At 44.2% G+C, this 10,544-nt stretch overlaps 1 protein-coding gene across 1 annotated transcript in view; it reads left to right on the top strand.

Annotated features, from left to right (window-relative positions):
* Positions 1 to 2,091: 2,091 nt before the first annotated feature.
* The window catches only part of LYST (lysosomal trafficking regulator), a 317,564-nt gene continuing 309,111 nt past the window's right edge, over positions 2,092 to 10,544 (top strand). The window contains exon 1 of the mRNA XM_040350648.1: positions 2,092 to 2,265. The gene's annotated coding sequence lies outside the window, so the exon portion shown is untranslated. The remainder of the gene's footprint in view (positions 2,266 to 10,544) is intronic.

Raw genomic sequence — 10,544 nt, 5'->3', positions numbered from 1 at the left:
TGTAGAGAACCCCCAAACTCCTGTTGTCTGATTGGAGTGACGTCTGGGGTCCAATACTGAATTCTCACATGACATAGAGAGGTGCATTGATATCCTTGCTAACCGCAGTCGTGGTTCACTCCCGTTCACCAGTGTTGTGACCCCCCCTCAATGCAGCCTGGTTAGTGTCCCCTCAATGCAGCCATGATCAGTGTCCCCTTAATGCAGCCTGACCATTATCCCCTCAATGAAGCCTGATCAGTGTCCCCTCAATGCAGCCATGATCAGTGTCCCCTCAATGTAGCCATGATCAGTGACCATTGCCCCCTCAATGCAGCCTGATTAGTGTCCCCTTGATGCAGCCTGACCATTGTCCGTTCAATGCAGCCATGACCAGTGACCCCTCAATGCAGCCACGATCAGTGCATGGGGGTTAGAGAAGAGAGCCGCTGGATCACACAGAATAGGTATCTCCCGCTGTAACCTCCATTGGTTGTCCGGCCTCCTTTACCGCCACCTTAGATAGATGTCACACGTCCTGGCATTGGACCAGTGTGACATCTATCAAAAGAACTGGTGCAGGAGGCGGGACATTGGCCCTCCCCCTTAGCCTCCGAGGCAGTGATGGGGCCAGGGTGGGCCTGAAAGTAGGGTTGCTGTGGGCCTGTGGCCGCAAGTGTTTTCTACCTGGATCCTGCACCTGGCCCTGAGAGTTCCAGCAGGTGGTGCTGGTGGGCCCCCATCACTGTCCAGGTCCACCGCCGAATGGACCGACTGCTCAGTCTATACAGTTGTATATAAAATGCACTTTTTAGCTTTCAAAAAGCATTTCACAGTGCTAAACCAAATCCAATTTCTAAATCGCTGCATCTGTAAATTTCAAAAGCCATTATAAAGGAATAATCATGGTAAAAATGCACTTGTGGGGTTTTACTCATCTTTTTGTAAAATTCTCCTTTAAGGGGGCGTGGCAGTGCCCTATGCCTACATACTTTTGCTAATAGATGTCTCATCTCACATCTCATAACGTTGAGAGGTAAAACAACGTTCCCAGCCCTGGAACCTGCACTTTTTAAAAGTCAACACAATCGGCCGGATTCAGATACCTCCGCGTATCTGTCCGGCCGGCGTAACGTATCTACGATACGTTTCGCCGCTCTAACTTTGGGCGCGAGTTCTTTATTCAGAAAGAACTTGCGCCCATAGTTACGGCGACGTAACGTATGTGTTGCGGCGTAAGGCCGCGTAATTCAAATGGGGATGTAGGGGGCGTGTTTTATTTAAATTATGCTTGACCCCGCGTATTTGACTTTTTTTTGAACGACGAATGCGCCGTTCTTGAAAACATCCCAGTGCGCATGCTCGAAAATCCGCCGCAAAACGTCATTGCTTTCGACGTGAACGTAAATTACGTCCAGCCGTATTCGCGAACGACTTACGCAAACGACGTAAAAAATTCAAAACTTGGCGCGGGAACGATGGCCATACTTAACATTAGCTACCCCTCATATAGCAGGGGTAACTATACGCCGGAAAAAGCCGAACGCAAACAACGTAAAAAAAAAGGCGGTCGTTCGTTTCTGAATCGGCGTAACTACTCATTTACATATTCCTTGCGTAAAAATATAGAAAGCGCCACCTAGCGGCCAGCCTGGAATTGCAGCCTAAGATCCGACGGTGTAAGACACTTACACCTGGCGGATCTTAGGGAGATCTATGCGTAACTGATTCTCTGAATCAGTCGCATAGATACGACCGGCCGAACTCAGAGATACGACGGCGTATCAGGAGATACGCCGTCGTATCTCTTTCTGAGTCCTGCCCAATGTTGCTATCCTCATATGATCACTGTGCTACAATTACTGCGCTCTCAGGTCCCCATATTAGGTGTCATCTCCCTAATGCTAATGCATGACATCGGCCATACATGCAATCGTATGTCATTAATTGGGGGAACAATAACTGGTGCCTCGAAATGACATGTAACAAAAATATAATTACATAACGACGACAGCCTTTCATTACATAACAACTATCGCGCGTGCGCAGGAGAAACTCGTCCTGTACCGCCTGCATCAGGCATGACGCAGAACTCCCCATAGCCGTTCTCGTGGTGGAGCCGTACTGCGCATGACTCGGCTGGTCTCGCGGTATGAGCGGAATGACAGGCTGGGCTGTACGATCAGCTGGACGCCGGGGAGTTGTGTGTGCTCCGGTCTGCTGAGTCCTGGAGACCGGCTCCGTCCCCCTGTCCTCCGTTCTTGTGTCCTCCCTGGGAGCAGACAGGTAAGAGCGACATAGAGCATAACTGTGTGCTGTCACCATTCTGTATATACCGTGCGGTATGTTTATAAAGAATGCATTTCCGAACTGGGCGCTTCGTTATTATTTATTTACATCGTGCAAAACAAAGTAAACATCCCACTGATAGATCTAATAGATCGGGATGTGATGGGAAGCATGGACATCTTTGTGTGCAGAGGACAGGTGACAGTCTGCTGCTACACCTCCTATTCTATACATAGTCTATACTTCACCTGATTCATCTGGTATGGCTTACCCATCCAAATGACTCATTATTAATGATAATAAGAGATATATATATATATATATATATATATAATTATTCTCTTCTTTTTTTACCTGTTGGTGATCAGTGGTTGTCCAAGTTTGGTCAGTGGATCCCTGCACACTGGTTGGTTATTGATCTCCACCATCCTTACTGTAGTGATCAGTGCCATTGATTGGTACTTGGAGGGTAACTTCTGCAGCAGTGCATTCCTTTTTCAGCTCTGGCAGGAATAATGGTGCCCACACAATCAAAAAGTCATGACTTCTTTTCCCATCAATTAATATGTGTACTGGTTTCATTCCATCCATTTTTTATTTTTTTGCATCCAGCCCTTGGTTATCTTATACTGAGACCTTAGTGGAGACTGTCTGGCACGGGAGTATATTTGGTTACTTTTGCCCTATACAGTATATGATGGGTGGCATATCACCTGCGTTACATCCCAGTGGCCAGCCGCCCACACTTGTAGCTAGATTCAGGTAGGGGCGCGCAACTTTAAGGCGGAGTAGCGTATCGTATTTACGCTACGCCGCCTTAAGTCTGAGAGGCAAGTACTGTATTCTCAAAGTACTGGCCTCCTAACTTACGGCGGCATATCGTAAATGCGGCGGGGCCGCAAGCGCACCTAATTCAAAATAGGCTGAGGGGGCGTGTTTTATGATAATTTGCTTTGACCTGACGTGGTTGACGTTTTTTTGGAACGGCGCATGTGCCATCCGCCTACATTTCCTAGTGTGCATTGCGGCTAAGTACGCCGCACGGTCCTATTCATTTCGATGTGGACGTAAATGACGTAAATCCCTATTCACGGACGACTTGCGCAAACGACGTAAAATTTTCGAATTTCGAAGCGGGGACGGCGGCCATACTTTAACATTACTATTCCAACTATTTGATGGAATATCTTTAGGCCTGATAATGCGTTACGTAAACGGCGTATCTGTACTACGTCGGCCGGGCGTACGTTTGTGAATAGGCGTATCTAGTGATTTACCTATTCTACGCTGACCGCAATGGAAGCGCCACCTAGCAGCCAGCCTAAATATTACACCCTAAGATAGGACGGCGCAAGCCGCCGTATCTTAGATAGGTTTAAGTGTATCTCTGTTTGAGAATACACTTAAGCTTAGGTCGGCGCAGATTCCGAGTTAGGTCGGCGTATCTACTGATACGCCGGCCTAACTCTTACTGAATCTAGCTAATGGTTTCTTACATTTATACATTTTTCTTCTTAGTCCAGCAGTGGGAGGTGTGTGCGCATGCAGCTGCTGTGGTGACTTGACAAAGCTTTTATTTTTTTTGCAAATCTAATTTTTTATTAGAATTTACAGGAATGAACAAGGGCTATAAAAATAACAGTAGCCATTAACGGTGGAGGTCGCAGCCTCCTAATAGCATGACACAATACATGGGAATGTGCATTACATCAGTTAGTATGTTGACAGTCCCGTAACCGACCTTTCCCGTCCTCTTATTGCCATTGGGTTGTAACGGTGTGGAGCATCCACACATTTTGTCTTTTTACATTTTAGCGTGGTGATCAGTGTGATTTCCTTGTGTGATAGTTATATAATTTTTCAATAAAGCCTTGTATAGTATATGCTGCCTGGTCCATATTAAAAACGTCCTTTTGGGTTCCTTTCAGCCCTGGTATGGATCAGATTTGATCAAACTGAGTTAATTGGCCAGGACATAAAATTATCTTTTTTTTTTGTATGAGAGATACTGTTCATGAATATAATGATATTTTAAGTAGATTATGAAGCTACGTGGTGGAAAACGGATGCGAGTGATAACTTACAATTATAACTTGAGTTTGTTTTTCAGCCTTTGTTAACACTGTCACATCGCATGTGATTCATACAGGAATCGCATTGCATTCATGTGCAAATCGCATGTGATTCTGTGCGCTGCGATTTGAACCCATAATTTTGTATGGCTGAAATTGCACTGCATCCGCATGAAAAAGGTGCAGGCACTTTTTTTGCTGCACTGCTAGAATAGATGTTCATACCCATGTGATCTGATTCGGACAAACGCACTGCATTCTGCAACCTGCTTTTGGGGTCTTGTTAACATTTAATTGACACCCGCAGCGGACAACGTGAACACTGTGCGATTGCTGTGTAATTCGGAAAACGCAACGATCCCTAGTGCATTTCCCACATCACATCAGTGTCAACCTAGCTTCAACTATTAAATAAATCCAGCTTGTTGTGTATCGTTTTGAATTGGCTATAGATCAATTAGTTCTATCGGATTAGAAATGAAGAACGTATGGCCCCCAGAATTATGTCACTTGATTGTTGCTCAAAAGTTTGACATCACTGTAACTCTGAGGTTTTTGTCATTGCATATCACAGTCTGACTGTACAATGTCCCTTAACTGTAGCATTTTCTTATTCAATTTTCTTTTAGGTTTGACCTCATATGATATAGTTTTGGTAAATCTAAACACTTTCAATTTCTATGCAATCAGGCAGGCCCTTGCACTACATAGTTAAAGGTAAATTGAAAGGAAATTGAACAATATATGACCAGCTTTAGATCTACCAAAAACACAAGGGCCCGTCTGATTGAATGCAAACTGATTGGTAGGTGCTCATATTACATAGTTGTGTAAAATCTAAAGTTTATTGGAGCAGGATTGTGTGGTTATGATTTTAGACCACCCACTTCAGGCTACATTGGTAGCCAGATGGGGTGATGTGCAACATCAAACATTATACCCCATGGTATGCTAGGCTGGCAGTACCACCACCAGATCACCGCAACCTCCCTGCAACCATTTGTAATGCCCACAGTTGTGGCCCCATGCTTTGGGCTTTTTAAGGTTAAAATAGGTGGTATGGAGGCAACATATGGAGCACAAACGCAGGTTAAAATAAAGAACCTGGGAAAGCAGCAGCATATAAAAAGCTCTGCAAGTCAGAACAAGGCAGCCATATAGATTTTACTAAGAGATAAGAAAATCAGCACGGTAGGAATAGAAAGTGTAGCAATAAAGAGAAAGCAGTATAGAGTAGAAACGGATGTAGATCTAGGACAATGGTTACCGGGGGCCGGGGTTTGCTTTGTAAGTGGAGAGAGTCCTCTGTCTTCACATGATATTTATCATATGGCTGAGGTGTCCTACCACATGGACTGCCGAACATAAAACTTTTCCTGACAGTTGACATAGAAGTTTTCTGGTTTACAAAAGTGGAGTAATCGCTTTCATCAGAGCAATTATGTTTAGTGGTTTAGGGAAGTTGGCATATTTCATCAAGTTAGATGGCCTAGCATGTAATGTTTTCTGCAAAATGTTTTTGTATATGTTTAAATAAACACGTCCAAAAAGTTTAATTGTATATAATTTTGGAAATATTTATCTTTTTAAGATTTTCTTAAAGTGCTGCTAAACGGAGAAATGTTAGTTGCCATAATTTTTTCACATAAATCGCATACTATATCATGGCACAATCTTTTGCATCTGTAGGGAAAGATCCTTGGAAGAGGCTTCTTTTACTACAGTATGAGTCTGTCTGTACAGCCCTGATTGGTGCTGTGCCAGTCACATGACTAAAAGAAACAGAACAGCAATTCAAATACAATTATGAATATCAACTGTTTTACGCTCTCTATATACACTTTTATTGATCATCAAATGTGTATATTTTTATTTTTTTGTGCATTAATATGTAGGGCAGCGGTCGCCAACCAGTGGTCCGTGGAACACTGATGATCCACGCAAATCAACATTGTGGCAGATGTATGCCGCCCAATGTTTCTAGTGTTCTCAAAGCACACTGATAGTCAATACTGTCAGCATGCATTGATACTCAATGCCTTCTCTGTAGTTCTGACTCCTGTGAGCTCAGAGGGTGGCTCCAAGAGTAGTGCAGAAAGCCGGAGGGGACTTTCAATGGTAGCGCTGACACTGCGGGACGGAGAACAGAGCTTAAGTACATGGCTGGTTAAGGAGGTAAGATCCAATGATGAGTATGTGTGATGCAGAGTGTGTGGTTGGGGGGCGGGGACAGAGAGCCGGAGCATTGTGTCTGTGTATAAGTAATGTACGATTCATGTTAGTGGTCCGCAGGATTGAAAATTGTGTGTTTAATGATCCGTGAGGTCTGAACGGTTGACAGCCACTGGTGTAGTCAGAGATGAATGACACATGTTTTCACTTTTTTTTTTTTTTTTTACTTTTACAGGTATTTGCAATTACATTTGATATATTTAAAGGGTAAGTTCACTTTAAAAAAATAAAATAAATGCACATTTTTTTACCTTAAAAAATAAAAAAAGTGCAATTTTTTTGTTGTAGGAGCCTGCAAAGCATTGCACTTGCAATAAGCAGATTGCCATGCAGTTCTCTGGCAGACCTGTCGGGGTATCTGGAAAACTCTATTAAAGCGGGGGTTCACCCTGTTAAAAAAAAAAAAAAATGTTTTTTTTTATTATTCCATTACTTTCGGCATCGTAGCGCGAGCTACGGTATGCCGGTCCTAAATTTTTAATCCCCGTACTCACTGTGCTATCGTTGATTGAAGAATCCGGGGAATGGGCGTTCCTATGGTGAGAGAAGGTGATTGACGGCCGGCCCTGGCACGTCACGCTTCTCCGGAAATAGCCGAAATAGGCTTGGCTATTCACGGCGCCTGCGCATAGCCTGTGCGCAGGCGCTGTGAATAGCCGAGACCTACTCCGGCTGTCTTCGGGGAGCGTGACGTGCCAGAGCCGGCCGTCAATCATCCTCCCTCTCCATAGGCACGCCCATTCCCCGCGGGAGTCGGATTCTTCAATCAACAATGGCACAGTGAGTACGGGGATTAAAAATTTAAGACCGGCATACCGTAGCTCGCGCTACGATGCCGAAAGTAATGGAATAATGAGGTGAAGGAGGGTGAACTACCGCTTTAACCTGTGATAGTTCATTGAAAACTACTAGTCGACAGCTGCAAAGGCTGCCGGACCTTGTAGTTTTCCATTCACGTGGCTGAATTCCGAGGACGTGGCTGGGTGTGCAGAGCCCTGCATGGCCGTCTTTTTTTTTTTTTTTTTTACACTTGTGGCAGCAGACACGGGGAGAAAATTCCCAGTCTGCTGTCACAGCGGGGATCTGGGAGGGGCAGCATGCAACATGTGATATGTTATGAAAGGTGAACTTATTCTTTAATACTGATTTATATTAAAACTAAGCTCCTTTTTACTTTAGTTATTCAGGTTGAAAAAATACACAAGTCCATCCAGTTCAACCACAATTTTTAGTGTCATGGTTAATGTAATCAATCGGTATACTATATCCCACCCCCATAGTGTTTAGCAATAGGAGAACATGGAGGAGGGGCCTCTGTATTTACACTCACATGTGTGACTTTATAGGCACACGGGCTGCTCAGATAAGCAAAAGGAGTAAATGCAGAGCTTAGAACTGAGCATACTCGGTAGAGGACACCAGCTGGTCTACACAATCTCGGCCTGCAGTGTGGACACAGAAGAGGAGAGGGAAACTGTAGACAGGATCAACCCAGGTATATTTCCCTCTATACAAAATGAATGCTTTGGTGACTTTGCAAGTATGAACACTCTGTTTATATACCAGTAATCTGTAATGAGGTTAACATAGTATGGGTTTAAAGTGGACCCTCACCCTCCTATATGAACTTTCTCCCTCTCCACCCCCTCCTCCAATCCTCATTATGAATTGGACATTGTCCGCCGGGCACCCGCAATTGCCCGCAATCACGGGAGGACCATGGATCTGTGTGTGTAAACACAAAGATCCATGTCCTGTCAGTGGTGAGGAGACCGATGTGTGTTCCCAGTACAGAGGAACAAGCATCGGTCTCCTCCCCTTGTGAGTCCCCCTACAGTTAGAACACACTTTAGGGAACTTATTAACCCCTTCCTCGCCCCCTTCCCTGCCAGTCACATTTACACAGTAATCAGTGCAGTTTTATAGCACTAATCGCTGTATAAATGTGAATGGTCCCAAAAATGTGTCAAAAGTGTCCGATCTGTCCGCCGCAATGTCACGTTCACAATAAAAATCGCAGACCGCCGCCATTACTAGTAAAAAAAAGAAAAATAAATAAAAATGCCATAATTCTATTCCCTATTTTGTAGATGCTAAAATTTTTGAGCAAACCGATCAAATATGCTTATTGCGATTTTTTTTTTTTTTTTTTTTTTTTTTATCACCAAAAATATGTAGAAGGGGAAAAAAAAAATTATGATATTTATTAAATCAAAAAGTAGAAGATATTGTGTTTTCTTTCAAAATTGTCGCTCTTCTTTTGTTTACAGCGCAAAAAATAAAAACCGCAGAGGTGATCAAATACCACCAAAAGAAGGCTCTATTTGTGGGGGAAAGAAAAGGGTGTCAATTTTGATTGGGAGCCACGTCGCACGACCGCGCAATTGTCATTCAAAGTGCCACCACGCTGAAAACTAAAAATTGGTCTGGGCAGGAAGGGGGTGAAAATGCCCTGTATGGAAGTGGTTAAGGCCCCTTGCACCCTAGGCTTTTAGCCCATGTGTGCCCAGTCCCAGTGTTCTGAGTGCAGTCCCCAGCTCGCTGCTTGTCAAAGTCTGTGGCAGGCTAAAATGCATTACAGATGGAAAGGGTGGAAAGATGTACTAAGTGGTACTGGTATTAAGGCTGTATGTATTGAGGGATGTATGCCCAGAATGCAGGAGTTCTGTGCATTCCTATGTGAACAAATAAGGCCTCAAGACCTCATGCACAATGTTTGCTTAACTCCTCTAAATACCCTTTCTTCTGTTAGGAGGAAAGCTGCTTAAAATTGAGGTAAAAAAGTGCTTTGCACATGTGTTTATGCGCATTTGACATTAATGTATTCTGTTGGCCAGTATATTAATTTATTCTTGCCATTTAGAATGTGAGTACCCATCAGAACAGCTTTCAGCCTTTGATAGACTTTGACAGTCAGTGTGGTTGGACACCTAGCATGCAAGAGGCCTTATTTGTTTGTGCCAAGGTGACCCAAATGAATTATTTCTCTGCATGAATTGTCTGGTTGCTGGACAAAGTGAAAAGTAGGGAGGTGACTTCATGCTCTCCACCTTGTCCAATCGGAGAATGCTTTGCTTAACCACTTGCCGCCTGCCCTATTACAAAATGACGGCCGCAAAGTGGTTTCAATATCCTGACCAGACAATATCCGGGGGCGCGCTTCGCAGCGATCGTTTTTGCGGGGTGTCAGTCTGACACCCCGCAACACCAATCTAGATAAAGAGTCTCTGACGGAGACTCTTTACCACGTGATCAGCCGTGTCCAATCACGGCTGATCGCAATGTAAACAAGAGCCGTGATCGGCTTTTCCTCACGCTCGTCTGTCAGAGGCGAGTAGAGCCGATCGGCTGCTCCTCTGACGGGGGTTTGTGCTGATCGATTATCAGCGCAGCCCCCCCCCCCCCAAGGATGCCCACACCAGACCATCAGGGATGCTCAACACCAGGTATGCCACCCTAGACCACCAGGGATGCCAATCAGTGTCCACAATGGGCATCACCGATTGGCAGGCATTGTTTGGCACTGATTGGCATCCATCAGTACAATATATTACAGTACATCCATGCTGCCTATCTGTGCCCCATCATCAGTGCCGCCTTATCAGTGCCCGTCGGTGAAGGAGAAAACGTATTTATTTACGAAGTTTTGTAACGGAAGCAAAAAAAAGCATTTGTTTTTCAAAATTTTCGGTCTTTTTCTCATTTTTTTTTTTTTAACAGAAAATAAAAATCCCAGAGGTGATCAAATACCACCAAAAGAAAGCTCTATTTGTGGGAACAAAATAAATATTTAGTTTAAGTACAGTGTAGCACGACCGCGCAATTGTCATTCAAAGGGCAACAGCGCTGAAAGCTGAAAATTGGTCTGGGCAGGAAGGTGTATAAGTGCCCTCTATGGAAGTGGTTAAAGTGCCAAGCATTTTCCTGAAAGGTGCCCATGCTGAGCGGCCAACCTCCTGTGGTCACTATGCA

This window comes from Rana temporaria, chromosome 4 (genome assembly GCF_905171775.1).
Source record: "Rana temporaria chromosome 4, aRanTem1.1, whole genome shotgun sequence".
NCBI lineage: Eukaryota > Metazoa > Chordata > Amphibia > Anura > Ranidae > Rana > Rana temporaria.
The sequence above is the reverse complement of the archived record's forward strand: the minus strand, read 5'-3'. Positions and strand labels throughout refer to the sequence as shown.